This window comes from Bos mutus, chromosome 19 (assembly GCF_027580195.1).
Source record: "Bos mutus isolate GX-2022 chromosome 19, NWIPB_WYAK_1.1, whole genome shotgun sequence".
Lineage (NCBI taxonomy): Eukaryota > Metazoa > Chordata > Mammalia > Artiodactyla > Bovidae > Bos > Bos mutus.
In genome coordinates this window covers 32240799-32254457 of record NC_091635.1, presented here as the reverse complement: position 1 = coordinate 32254457, position 13659 = coordinate 32240799, and the positions used below count along the sequence as shown (strand labels likewise).

At 51.2% G+C, this 13659-nt stretch overlaps 1 protein-coding gene across 14 annotated transcripts in view; it reads right to left on the bottom strand.

Annotated features, from left to right (window-relative positions):
* The window catches only part of MAPT (microtubule associated protein tau), a 123182-nt gene extending 110443 nt beyond the window's left edge, over window positions 1-12739 (bottom strand). For 2 of the 14 annotated variants that reach the window (XM_005905345.3, XM_070390003.1), the window contains exon 1: window positions 12154-12376. The gene's annotated coding sequence lies outside the window, so the exon portion shown is untranslated. Of the gene's footprint in view, window positions 1-12153 lie in introns of all 14 variants that reach the window. The other 12 variants (XM_070390008.1, XM_070390000.1, XM_070389999.1 and 9 more) reach the window with 12 other exon arrangements.
* Between the last annotated feature and the right edge of the window lie 920 nt (window positions 12740-13659).

Genomic DNA, 13659 nt, shown 5'->3' with positions numbered 1-13659 from the left:
CTTGGCAGTGAAAGTATGCCAAATCCTAATCATTGGACCACAGGGGAATTCCGGAAACCCTTTTTATTTATTTATTTTGGCTGTGCTGGGTCTTCGTTGCTGAACCAGGGCCTTCTCCAGTCGTGGCTAGCAGGAGCTAGTCTCTTGTTGCGGAGCACAGGCTGTAGGTTGCACAGGCTTGAGTAGTTTCCGCACATGGGCCTAGTTGCTCTGAGGCATGTGTGGTCGATCTTTCCAGACCAGGGATCAAACCTGTGTCTCCTGCATTGGGAGGGAGATTCCTATCCGCTGCGCCACCGGGGAAGTCCTTTCAGGGACTTGACCCTCCAGGGAATCTTGATTATGGCCACAATTGGTAGATAAACAGAAAGGTTGCAATTACACTCAGGGCTGAGTAAGCCCAAGCAGTGGGTGATAACAGACCACCCCCCCACCCCCCCACCCCCACCAAAATAAAGGATGCCTAACTTTTGGAATTCAGTCTCGCTGGTAGATAAGGAGATGTTTTAAAAAGATTTTTGCTTGGCCCAGATTGTCAACTTATAACATGAATCCTGCCAGTTAAAAAAATTTTTTCCCTGCATTTCTCATGAGACATCAAGCCATTGGTTCATAATTATTTATAGCACTTTAGTGACATTGAAAGGGATTTATTTCAATGTATTCCACCTGCATTAATACTCTGCAGGGAACAGAGTGCTGCCACCTCTCCTGGCTGCTAAGAAGGGAGGACCTTCAGACCTAGAGCAGGAAGAAAGGAGCCCAGGGAGAGACCCCCAGGGGGCACATCATCCCCACAAGATTAACCCTGGGGAAAATATTAAATAGGTTTAGAGAAGGTTCAGGTGAGTCTGTGAATGATCAGTCCATTATTTAAGGGGATTTGGGGATGTTTTGAGAAATCCTTTGTTTCTAAGCCGGTCTCATGGAGATAGCAGAGGCAGAAGCTGAACTGCTGTGCCGTGGGCTGGGGCCAGCATAGAATTCCTGTTTTTAGCAAATACACAAGGCAGAAAGTGAACAGCAGAAGGGCAGGCGGCTCTTCCAAACAGCTATTCCTGGCGATTCTTGGCAAGTGGCAGCTTTGAAAGGGACAGGTTTCATATGAAGCAAACCATGAAGATTATCTTGCCCCCCAGCACGTTATGTACAACTATTTCAGTTTTACAGACAACTTTTGCTTGACATGTGCGTGCATGTATGTGTTAACTCGCTTTAGTTGTATCTGACTCTTACATTGATTTAAATTCTGACACATTACCAATACCAGCACTGAAAGTTGTACCAGTTTTCAGCAAACCCAGTATAAAACATCCAGACATAAATAAGGTAGTGAATATTCACATTTAAATATAAAACCAAAGAGATTCTATAAACTGTAACCTTTCCTTGGGTGCTTAAGCCTATAGTATTTATTTGGCTCCTTTAATTTTCACAAGTTCCAATTTGTCAATGTTTTCTTTTGTTTATTGTGCTTTTGGTATCATATTTAAGAAGTCATTGACGAATGTAATATTGCGAAGCTTTTATCCTCTGTTTTCTTCTAAGAGTTTTATAGTTTTGTTTTGTTTTTCCAGCCACACTATAAGGCATGAAAAAACTTTCCCAATCAGGGATCAAGCCTATGCCCTCTGCATCAGAAGCACAGAGTCTTAACCACTGGACCACCATGGAAGTCCTCAAGCCTTTAGATTATTAATTATCTGATGAACCTCTTTTTGAAACCATGAGAGAGGGAATGAGGTAAGACAGTAGTTTGGTATCACTGTCCAATCAAGAACAATTGGAAATAAGCATCTTTGAAATGCTTTGTAAATCAATGACAGAACTGGATTTGATCCAAGACAACTCTGTTGACACATAATTTAGAATTCTGGTTCTAATTCAGGGGGAAGGGCTGGCGTTTATCCTGGGGGAGGGGCACAGTTCCATGATTCCATGAATTGGTCCTTTCTGCCACTCCCTTCTTGGCATTATTATACTGGCCGTGGATCACATCACAGGCAGCTGTAGACTCAGGGGTCTTCTGATATCTTTTGTGTCCTGAGGAGGAGGACACAAGGATGAAAGTGCCTCCTGAGGCTTTTTGTAGCAGGCTTAGGCCTCAAGACAATATCACCCACCCTTCCAGGGAAACCAGAAAACTAGGCCATAGGCTGGAAGGAAAACCTGCAGCTGGGACCAGAGATAATTCATGTCCTTCTTTTTGATGCTTGATTTAGCAGTGGAGGTCCATGAATGAAACATCATTATCAACATCTTCAGATTTAATTCAAATGTGCTGATTTAAAAATGCTTTTTAAAATTGCTGGACCTTGATCTAAAACTCCCTCACTAAGAAGAGTTAACATGGTAAAGAAAATTTAAATTTATGTTGAGTTTTATGGGGAGAATTTTTCAACAGTGGGGATGCTATGTGAATGAATTCCAAGTGCCACGCTAGTCCTGGGAGACAGGCAGGAGATGCAGGGAAGACACAAAAGTATCCACAGTAGGCCCTCTCCTGCCAGATACCGTGTAAGAAGCAGAAATGAAGGACGGTGAATACTTAGGGCTGAGTCTCCAGGGCCTGATGCCCATGGCCGGGGCCTCAGCCTACCACAGTCAACCTTCTAGATCCATCGTATTTGTTACAATGGTCACGCCACTTAAGTACGGTGCAAGCTGATTACATCAAGTGTTAAATGAAAGATGAATTCTGAAAATCATTCATTGGCTTTAAGAAAACCAAGTTGAATACTTTGGAGAGATTTCATAAAGGTGAGTAATTTTTAAGCTGTCAAACAGGATGTCAAAGATTGTGGGAAAATATAGTAAAACTCTAGCGAGACTCTACATTGAGATTATACACAGTGTAACCCCTTGTTCCTCTAGCTGGAAGTCCTCAGCAATGCATTACAGGTGCCGCTTAAGCCAAAAAGACAAGGAACTCCAGCTACCTGACCCAAACACCAAGAAGCCTGGACCCTACAGCAAAAGATGGGGAGGGGGAAATGAACAAATATCTGGTTAAGTTAAATGTCTGAAAATATATATGTATCATTTTTTTTATGATTTTCTGATTGAATGACTTTTGAAAAAAATGTATTATGACTTTCATGGATAAAGTGTTAGTTGCTCAGTGTGTTTGACTCTTGGCAACCCCATGGACTGGGCTCCTCTGTCCATGGAATTCTCCAGGCAAGAATACTGGAGTAGGTAGCCACTCCCTTCTCCAGGGGATCTTCCCAACCCAGCGATTGAACCCAGGTCTCCTCCACTGCAGGCAGATTCTTTACTGTCTGAGCTACGATAGGAAGGATTCTTCTATTTATTTATTTGGCCACACTGAAAAGCTTGTGGGATCTTAGTTCCCTGATTGGGGATTGAACATGGTCCCTTAGCAGTGAAAGCATGGAGTCCTAACCACTGCACAGATTTATTAATAATCAGATATATAATTCATATAGAAGTCTGGTTATTGGATGCTTGGCATTGCCTGGATTCAAATATGTCAGGTTTGCTTCATTTAACATTTTTCTACTTGACTCTCGGCTGCCACCGTGAATCAGCCTGCTTCCGAGTTTACCCAGTTCAGTACTGCTTCATTATCTCATTTGTAATCTCTCTCCTGAACTGCCTTCCATTAGTTCTGTTGCTTTCTCAGTCTCATCTGTGCTCACTGTTTATGCAATGAGTGAACAGTAAGACATCGGAGTGAAGTGAAAGTCACTCAGTCATGTCCGACTCTTTGGGACCCCATGGACTTTACAGTCCATGGCATTCTCCAGGCCAGAATACTGGAGTGGGCAGCCTTTCCCTTCTCCCTTCCCAACCCAGGGATCAAACCCAGGTCTCCAGCGTTGCAAGTGGATTCCTTACCAGCTGAGCCACAAGGGAAACCCAAGAATACTGGAGTGGGTAACCTATCCCTTCTCCTGCAGATCTTCCTGACCCAGGGATTGAACTGGGGTCTCCATTGGTAAAGTGGATTCTTTTCCAACTGAGCTATCAGGGAAGCCAGTGAACTGCTAAGCCAGCTCACCAGTAGTCCCAGGTTGGTGGGAGAGAGGGCGGCTCAGCTCAGGCTGGTGTGGACAGTACACAGCCTATTCCTGGTGTGCAATGGATTTCAAGAAGGAAGAAGGCAGAAGCAGGGACAACAGATCGTAAGTCGCTCTGCTTGCCTATGGCAAGAGTTCTGTGTGTACACTGACACATGGGTGTGTGCGATTTTCCAGGGGGGCTTCACTTCCATTCAAACGACACCACTTGCCTGGTTCCAGATGGGACAGTCTACTTCTATCTTGATCCCCACTCACTGTAACAATATATCTGTTTCAATTGATTCCATCATCAGGGTCAGTAGGAACCTTTGCACATGCATCCAATCACAAGAGTCTACTCAGAGGCTGCTGGCCATAGAGCCATTTAATGAGCAATTATGTGCCAAGCCCTGGGCTAAGCACTACATCACTCCACTTAAACCCCACAGGAACCGGCAAGGTAGGTACTATTGTACCCCAAGTTACAAAGAAGAAAAAAACCTCTCTAAGAGGCTAAACAACCCAGCGTAGGGCTTGCAGTCAGTAGGAAAGGGGGATTTGCACCCAGGAGTTCTGATTCAAGGAGAAGGCAATGGCACCCCACTCCAGTACTCTTGCCTGGACAATCCCATGGACGCAGGAGCCTGGTAGGCTGCAGTCCATGGGGTCGCTAAGAGTCAGACACGACTAAGCCACTTCACTTTCACTCTTCACTTTCATGCATTGGAGAAGGAAATGGCAACCCACTCCAGTGTTCTTGCCTTGAGAATCCCAGGGACAGGGGAGCCTGGTGGGCTGCTGTCTATGGGGTTGCACAGAGTCGGACACGACTGAAGCGACTTAGCAGCAGCAGCAGCAGTTCTGATTCTAGCCCCCATCCTCAACCATTAGGGCAAACCTGCAGCTTCTACGTGCAAGACACTGCTGTGAGCTGGGGAACCTGCCCAGGGAAAACCAGCATCTGCCCTCCAGGTACTCACAAACCTTCCTTGAATAGCTGAGGCACAGAGTGCATTTCTTGGGGATTAAGTCTTAGTCTTCCTGATCAGGGCAGGTGCAAAGCCCATTGAAATCTCAACCAAGCAAAAACAACTTCAGATAATCCACCGGGAGGTCATTCAAGCTGGCGTTTTGTGGAAGCTGATTCCTACCCCTATACTGTGCTTATGCTCAGCCACTCAGTTGTGTCTGACTCTTTTGCGACCCCATCGACAGTAGCCAGCCAGGCTCCTCTGTCCATGGAATTTCCCAGGCAAGAATGCTGGAGTGGGTTGCCATTTCCTACTCCAGGGGATCTTTCTGATCTAGCAATCGAACCCGAGTCTCCTGTGTCTCTGGCATTGGTAGACAGATTCTTTACCACTGCACCATGAAACGTTTCCTAATCAAAGAATCCTCAAAGCTCAAAAACCACCCCGAGCTGGCCTCAAACTGTCTCCTCGCACTCAGGTGGGGGCCATCTATGCAGAGAAGGAACCTGGCAGCAGCGTGGCACCTGAGACAGGGAAAGAAGTCTTGGACAGCAATCTCTTTGGCAAGGGAACAGAAGACAGTCCGGAGTGTGTGGTATGTGTCCAATCACCCACACAGGAGGCTGTGCGAAGCAGCAGGATCGTAGCTGGGTGGAGAGGCAATGAGTCCTGTGGATGGAGGATTCCAGGTCGCCCCTCTACACCACAGTGTGAGAGAATATTTACTGCAGAGCCTGGGCCCCAGGAAGTGAGAGAAGCCCCCAGGCCCACCTTTGCTGAGGGGGACTGAGATTCTTGCCTGAAGTCCTTCCTATGCCCATCCCACTCCTCTCACACCCACAGGCTCAGAGCTGGGTCCCAGTGGCAGCTGCTAAAGCTTCAACCTCTCCAAGGTGCAGAACCTAAGATGGGGATCAGATGTCCCTAAAACTTCAGTAACTTGACTTTGACCATAGCTGAGTCTATGTCACAATCCCCTAATCTTGATTTCTAGCCTTCTTTGAGCCAAAAAGGCCTGGCTGCTCCTTTGTATAACTGAGAAGTCTCAATATCCTGGATTTGAGGGGAAGAAGTTTAAGATCCCCAGGGTATTTTCCTTGTTTTATAAACAGAGGCACAGAGGTTGAGTGAAACCCTTGTTTCATTTGTCAAAGCCGAAATTCCGAGCTTTAGGCTGTGCTCCAATTAGAGACTCTTACAAAAGTTCATGTGTGAGTCAGTGGTTTTGGAATTAGAATATTCCACTGGGTCAATGTTACAGATTGTGCTTGGGTTCCTGCTAATCCACAATCGCCTATTAAGCCCACGTGCAGCTGAACAGGGAAGGAGTTCACGGTCAGGCACTCAGCTCCACTACTCACTGGCTGTGTGACCTTCAGTGAGTTACCAAACCTCTCTGTACTCCAGTTTCCCCATATGTAATACTGAGATAACGGAACCTGCCTACATAAAGGGGTTGTTGTGGGGATTAAATGAGGTAATCTCCGGGGAGCACCTGGGCTTCCCAGGTGGCTCAAGTGGTAAAGAATCCGCCTGCCAGTGCAGAGACCTGGGTTTGTTCCCTGGGGCAGGAAGATGCCCTGGATGAGGAAATAGCAACCCACTCCAGTATCCTGCCTGGATAATTCCATGGACAGAGGAGCCTAGTGGGCTATAGTCCATGGGGTGGCAAAGAGCCGGACACGACTGAGCACACACCCTAGAGAGCACTTAGAACAGGGACTCCAAGAAGATACTCAAGGAACATGAACGTGAAAGTGAAAGTCGCTCAGCCATGTCCAACTCTTTGCAACTCCATGGACTGTATAGTCCATGGAATTCTCCAGGCCAGAATACTGGAGAGAGTAGCCTTTTCCTTCTCCAGGGGATCTTCCCAACCCAGGGATTGAACCCACGTCTCCCACACTGCAGGCAGATTCTTTACCAGCTGAGCCACAAGGGAAGCCCAAGAATACTGGAGTGGGTAGCCTATCCCTTCTCCGACCCAGGAATTGAACCAGGGTCTCCTGCATTGCAGGCGGATTCTTTACCAACTGAGGTATGAGGAAAGCCCCATAAGATGCCACTAAGATGATGGTGCCAGGGTAACGGTGTTTCTGTCGTAGGGCTTCTCAACCCTGGCTCTAGGACTTTTGGGGCCAGGTCTCTGAGGCATTCTGGGCCTTGTTCAGCAGATCCCTGGCCTCCATCCACTAGATGCCAGTAGCACCCACCACCCAGTTGTGGAAATAAAAAAGTGTCTGTAGACATCCCAGTGGCCCCAGGGGTTGAGAACCACTGTTGTACAGGAAGGCCGCTGACAGTCCCAGCTGAACGTTGGATTCCTCTTTCTGCTGCAGCCCACTGGTAACGCGGGGTGTTCTCTTCCCCTCACTGGCTGAAATGCCCCTTCCATGCCAGCTCCAAGTCTAGTGGAAGCGCCTCAACTGGCAAGTTAGGAATGGGTGGTCAGGGGGGATTTTCTGGGGGTGTGGTAGGGTTGGGGGTCCTCTAAGTGGAATGATGAAAAATGGGAGGAAGGAGGAGCAGAGGCAAGGGGGCTTTTCCCTCTCTGACCCTCTGACCTCCTGCATGAGGTGGTGGGGCAGGGTCTTCCTTACCCCGGGGGGAGTGTGGTCTCTCCCCTGTCTGCTCGTCTGGCAAATGAAGGTAAAGTGAGTGGTGGGGACCAGGCTGGGGGCACAGGCAGCAGGAAGGGGGAAGGCGGGGAAGAGGAGGGGAGGGGAGGAGAGGCTCAGGCAGCGTTCTTGGTGTCATTTTGACAGAGCAGCAGGGGACAAACTGGATTGGATTTCTCTCCCAAATTTCATTTTTAAAAAAATACTCATTTATTTGGGTGCACTGGGTCTTAGTTGCCACGTGTGAGATTTTTTAGTTGTGGCACATGCAATCTAGATTCTGACCAGGAATCGAACCCCTGCATTGGGAACTCCATGTCTTAGCCACTGGACCATGCGGGAAGTCCCCCCAAAAGTTCTTTTTTAAAATTTACTTATGTTTAGTTGAAGGATAACTGCTTTGCAGTATTGTATTGGCCCCCAAGACTTCTTGATGACATGACCTCAAATAAGGCCCTCCTCCCATTCTGCTTTCTTTTCACCACCTTTTTCGACCTGCATTTTCCCATTTTATCCATTTATTTGTTACATGAGCATGGCCCAAAGACTTGTTGTATGTCTAGCACTGTATTAAGCTCCTGAGGGTGTTTTTGTTTGTTTTTGAGTGATTCTTTTTCAAGGTGAGCCTAAGGAAGGTACTAATTAAGTAAATGGAAGGCACAATCTAATTGAAAATCAACATATGTTCATGTACATGGCTGTGGAGCCACCCAAATCATACACATAAATGCTGAGGGAAGGTGGAATAAAACACAGTTTCTTAAACTTCTCAACAAATGGGCTTCATGAACTGATGTTAAAAGGGCAGAAGGAAAATTCAGCTTAAACAAAGGGCACCCCAATTCTGTAACATCTCCAGGCTGCCACAGCTCTCAAAGAGCATGTGGGTCAAGGGGCATGTTCAAAAGAAGAGGCTCTTTTCCTAACTGGAATAAATCTGACCCTTCTTCAGTCAAACTGACTGTAAGTTTTTTTTTTTTTCTTGTGATTTGTGGGAATAATCCATTTCTTTTGTTCCTGTCAGGGGATCTGTGCCAGATACTAGAAACCACTCAAAAGCCACACCCTTCTGAGATGTGCAGAGGAGGTCAGACGGTCACGACTGTCATTCATTCCCTAAACCAGCAAAGCTGACAAGTGCCTCTCTCAAACTGTCCAAAGTTGAACCCCAAGAATCAAGCCAGATTATTGCAGTACTCATAACCTGTTATAGTAGCAAATGTTGGTCAAGAAATTGATTAGCTTCAAGAGTCATTCTGGAGTGGTCGCTGGGAGGAGGTGTGCTATTTATTTAGGGGAAGGTTTGGAGATGGAGGAATGGAAGGCAATTCTTATCGGACAAACATAAACAGCATCATAAAACACAAAATGATACTTTAATTAATTACGGTAGGAAAGGCATTTCTCTTTTTGTTGTCGGACAGGTCAGTTGGAGGGACAAGGATCAGATAAAACCCGAAGCTGTCCTGCTGAGCCCGAAGGCGAGTGGCCCGGAGGGGCAGGCGGGCAGTCCCCTCAACAGGTCCCCTCAACCATCCCAACCCATACTAGCCAGAGACCCGCCCATGGTCCCGAGTGCCTGACGTCAAGCAGGTCTTCCGGACTTAAAACAGCCCCCGCCTGCTGGAGATTCCGGGACAGGAGTCGATGGCCCTCGAATCGGTGCCAGGAAACCTTGATGCGGCGACTGGCTCGGAGCTTCAGCGTCGGAGCGTGGGCGCAAACGGGGCATCCCTGGAGATCCCAGGTAGGCAAGCCCGCCCAGAGTCAGGGATGGAGTTCTGGTTCAGCGTAGGAAGGGCCACCTCCTGGTCCCCGGATTCCCCTATTCACAACTCCTCCTGGCCTTGCAGACCCCAGAGCCCCATCAAATCGCCAAAACACCACAAAATAGAGTAAAATCGCGGACGCCTGCACTGCACTTTGTTTCTAGTACTGGGCTAAAGGCACTCGCCTCTGCTGGCTCTTTTTCCCCCAACCGACAGGAGATGACCTCTCTGCCCCAGGTCCATCCCGGGCAGCCGTGGCCGCGGGCTCCCCGTTCCCAGGGCCGCTCCGAGACCCTCGTTCTGTCTGGTATCAGAATCTCTCGTCCAGTTCTATTGGCGGGGATGATGCTCGAATTGATCCTTGAACCTCTCCAAACCAGCTTCGATCTTGAAGCCACGGGAAGGTTCGGCCTGGCGCGGGGCAGGCTCTCGATCCCCGACCGAGTCATTCCCGCCTATTCAGATAAATCTGCGCGGCTCGAGAAGACGATTTGGCCCCTAAAGTGCTCATCCTTCTCAGAACTGCGCCCTTGCACCAGTTTCCAGCGATAGAATTAACCAGAAAGCCGGCCAGGATCTGGCCAATGGAAGGAAGGCGAGGCTCGGATATGTTCTCCAGGGCCCGTACTCGCCTCTCTATCCCTTCCCCCCTCCCCCAATGCCCCCTCCCCCATCCTCACCTCCGGGTTTCAAGGCGGCGGCGAACTCGGACTCTTAAGCGAAAATCCAGCACAGTTCTAAAATAAAATTCGACTACAATAATAAAAACAGAGAGATGTCTATCTGCGTGGCTGCAGCCACCGGAGTCCAATAAGAAGAGCCATGGGTTCAGGGTTTGGGGGGGAGGTCTCCCTCCAGCATCCCCCAGCAGCCGGGGCCCGGGGCCTGGCCCTGCCTATCCCAGGTTCCCAATCTCTGTTCCGAAGGGGCGGGGCAACGCCCCAAGGTCCATTCCCCCGGCTCTTGTGGTCTCCTTGACAACCTCCCCTGCCCCCTCTCCAGTCCGCTTAATAAAATGGGTGTGGCCCGCAGCACCCGAGAAAACCTCTTGCCCCCTCCTCACAATCTCCCTCCTGGCGAAGCAACAGGGCGTGAAGCGAAGAGGGGCCCCGCCTTCGAGCTCCCACCGGGGGTTGCCGGTGCTCCTCGCTGTGCAGCCTGGTGGGGCGTGGCCCCCGGACGCTCCAGGTATGGGGAGGGGCATCGTTCCTCTGCGGCCACCGGCAAGGCGCGCAGGGACCTCGGATCCCACCCCTTCGGCCCCTCGGAGGCTTTCTGGCGCGCGCCCCAGTTCTGGGAGAGGGCTGCGCGGGGTCACGCCCGGTCCATGCGTGCCCCCCGGGAGGACTAGAGTTCCTCGACCCCGGCGAGCTCCGAGATCTAACAAAGGGCTCGGAAATGAGGGGCAAAAAGCGGGGGGAGGGGCGGGAGCTCTGGTTAAACACCTTCATAGAATAAAAGCCAAAAATCAGGGCTGGCAACACAAATCACGTAAGCCCTACACACAAAGCAGTCAAGCCCCCGAGGAAGATCTCGGGTGAACGCCCCCGGTACTCAGGCAGCAAAATGCCAAGATTTCAGCGCTAATTGCTCCCCCTCCCCTTAATGACAGTCCCCGCCCTGTCCTCCAGAGCTCAGCCATCCGGCTTGGCATGGCGCTTTAAAGACGTGACACACCGCAAAAAGATGGCACCTCGCGATCGGAGGGGAAAAAAGCAGGGTGGAAGTGGGAGGAGGCACAGCCTGCCCTCCCCCTCCTCGCCCACCCGGGTCCACACCCACTGCCGCAGTGAGGGGCGAGCCCTGCGCGCCAGCCCCGCGCCTCCGGCAGGGAGCGCACACGCCGGACGCCCGGCGCAGAGCGCAGAGAAAGGGGCCCGCCCCGAAATGCACCTGCCGCCCCTGAGCGGGTCTGTGCGGGGCTGCGGCTGTGCGCACCCTCGAGCCGGGATCTGCAGCTGCGAAGTCCTTCCATATCCCAAGTCCAGGTGACCCTGCCTTGTTGAGCCTCCACATTGGGATCCGCGCACTACGTTCTCTCGGGCACTGCGCTGCTCGCGTCTCGGTGCCAGGCGCGCGCAGGGGGAAGGGCAACTAAAGTGACAGCGCCAAGACCCCTCCCCATCTCCCCGATTTCACTCCCAGCCCCCAAATGTCCCCTGCGGGTTTCTGAAGGAGGAAAACGAGAAGAGGGTGGGCCACCGCCTTAAACCAAGGGCAGCGAAAGCCCGGCTGGAATCAGGGCCGGGGAGGGGTAGGGAGGGGCAGGCAGGGAGTCATCTTTTCTAGAAACCGATCAATACCTTGTCTGCAAACCGAGGCAGAGAAATTGGATTACAGGTTAGGTTTTGGGGGTCGTCATTGGACCCCTCTCCACCCACCCCCCACAGAGTCACACGCCCATTGCGGCAAAAGACGGTGTTCGAGCGTGCATAGCAGCCCCCTCCCCCAGATCACCGCCATCCGCGCCCCACCCTGTGGGCACAACCTCTGCCGGGTCTGCGTGAAGCGGGTCGTATAGACAGCCCCCCCCCCCCCCACACACACACAGGACATACACACACACACGCGTGCATCCCTTGCATGGGTCCCTTTCCAAGTCACCCCAATCAATCCCAGCGCTGGAGCGCAGAGGGCGCAAGGAGCGGCGGCCGCCGCCGTTGCCCCCGACCAATGCCCACCTCATGAAACCCATCTCTGAGGAGAGGGGAGGCGGTATGCAGGTGCAGCCGGGCGGACGGGGAGGCAGATTTCGGAGCCTCGCACTTACCTGATAGTCGACAGAGGGCGAGGACAGTAGAGGGAGGCAGAGGAGAAAGTGGCTGTGGTGGCGGCGGCAGAAGGTGGGCGGCGGCGGCGGCGGCGCTGCTGCTGGTGCCTGAGCTGGTGGGTGGCGGAGATTGCGAGCGCGCGCACGAGCGGAGAGGGCGCGCTCCAGCGGCCGGCGGGCGGCGCAGGCGCGAGCAGCGGGAGCGCGAGCCTCCCCAGGGGAGGGGCGGGCCGTGAGGACTTGGTGGGCGTATTCTCCTCCGGCCACCAGTGGGCGCGCGCGAGCGCCCCAAGGTTCGGCCCTTCCCCGCCTCCCTGCTCTCTCCTCTCGGCGCTTCCCGTCCCGGGTCTCCCCTCCTCCCACGACTTGGGCCGCGGCGCTGACCACAACGCGCACGCGCGTCCCTTGGCGCAGGCGCACTCTGGGTCTCCTGTCGCGGTTGGAGCCTTTGTCTGCGGGGTCTCCTCCCTTGGGAGGGTGGCTTGGTTGCTCCCTGGGTCGAGAAGGGCCTGGGTGCTCCGCCCCCAGGTCCGCTGCCTCTTTTATCCCCCTGACGTCTTGGAGTGATATCCTGTCTCGGGAAGGTTCTGGGCGGGTTTCCATATGGACATCCCTCCAGTGCGTCCACCCCAGACCTCAAAACCTCCCCGGGCTTGCCCCGCTTATCGCTGGCACCCTGACCCTCCCCTGAATTTCCCGAAATGATTCCCCTGGTTGCAGATCAGTTTCATTGGATCTGCTTTCTTTCGGCCTGCTTTCTTTTCACCTTTTTTTGTTATTGATCAAGGTGAATTCTTGGCAAATCTACTTCAATTTGCTAAGACTTAAAACTGAGTTAAGGCTAACTTCAGTCAGTCAGTCAGTTCAGTCGCTCAGTCGTGTCCGACTCTTTGCGACCCCATGAATCGCAGCACTCTATGCCTCCCTGTCCATCACCAACTCCCGGAGTTCACTCAGACTCACGTCCATCGAGTCAGTGATGCCATCCAGCCATCTCATCTGTCGTTCCCTTCTCCTCCTGCCCTCAGTCCCTCCCAGCATCAGAGTCTTTTCCAATGAGTCAGCTCTTCGCATGAGGTGGCCAAAGTACTGGAGTTTCAGCTTTAGCATCATTCTTTCCAAAGAAATCCCAGGTAATAAGGTAGTGCAAGGTTTTGAAGGGTTTGGGGTTTTTTTGTTTTAACAAGGATCATTCACATCTATTATCTTAACCCTAAGAATAAAATCTTAAATTAGATGAAGTTTCACTTACCCCCTTACAAAACATTTTCACATATAAAGTTATTTTTATCTTGTTTGTCAAACACTGTTACACTGTGTAGAATTTGAGATCTGGATTTCTAAGTGCCTGCTGGAGATTCTCACCTGAATAACACTGCTTCAGATTGAAAGTGACCAGAGTGTTCTTGCCTGGAGAATCCCAGGGATGGGGGAGCCTGGTGGGCTGCTGTCTATGGGGTCGCAGAGTCCGACACGACTGAAGCGAATTAGCAGCAGAGGCTTTCA